This window comes from Leptonychotes weddellii, unplaced genomic scaffold (assembly GCF_054177405.1).
Source record: "Leptonychotes weddellii isolate Sample4059 unplaced genomic scaffold, ASM5417740v2 HiC_scaffold_261772, whole genome shotgun sequence".
In the NCBI taxonomy this organism is placed as follows: domain Eukaryota; kingdom Metazoa; phylum Chordata; class Mammalia; order Carnivora; family Phocidae; genus Leptonychotes; species Leptonychotes weddellii.
Window position 1 is genome coordinate 1 of NW_027854077.1, and position 259 is coordinate 259.

At 37.1% G+C, this 259-nt stretch overlaps 1 non-coding gene across 1 annotated transcript; it reads left to right on the forward strand.

Annotated features, from left to right (window-relative positions):
• Positions 1 to 106: 106 nt before the first annotated feature.
• Positions 107 to 213, forward strand: LOC145718948 (U6 spliceosomal RNA). Its single transcript, XR_014142109.1, has one exon. It is a non-coding gene; the product is annotated as a U6 spliceosomal RNA (small nuclear RNA).
• Positions 214 to 259: the final 46 nt, after the last annotated feature.

Below are 259 nucleotides of genomic sequence, written 5' to 3' on the forward strand. Positions count from 1 at the left end.
TTTCACCTCTGAGTGAAAAGGAGTTGCGTTTTTCTAAAATAAGCTGTAATTGTTTTGCATGATAGTTCAAGTATTGCTTTATCTGAATTAAAAATATATTGAATTTGTGCTCGCTTCGGCAGCACATATACTAAAATTGGAACGATACAGAGAAGATTAGCATGGCCCCGGCGCAAGGATGACATGCAAATTCGTGAAGTGTTCCATATTTTTTTACATCAACATGGATGGGACTGGAGGAGATTATGCTAAGCGAAAT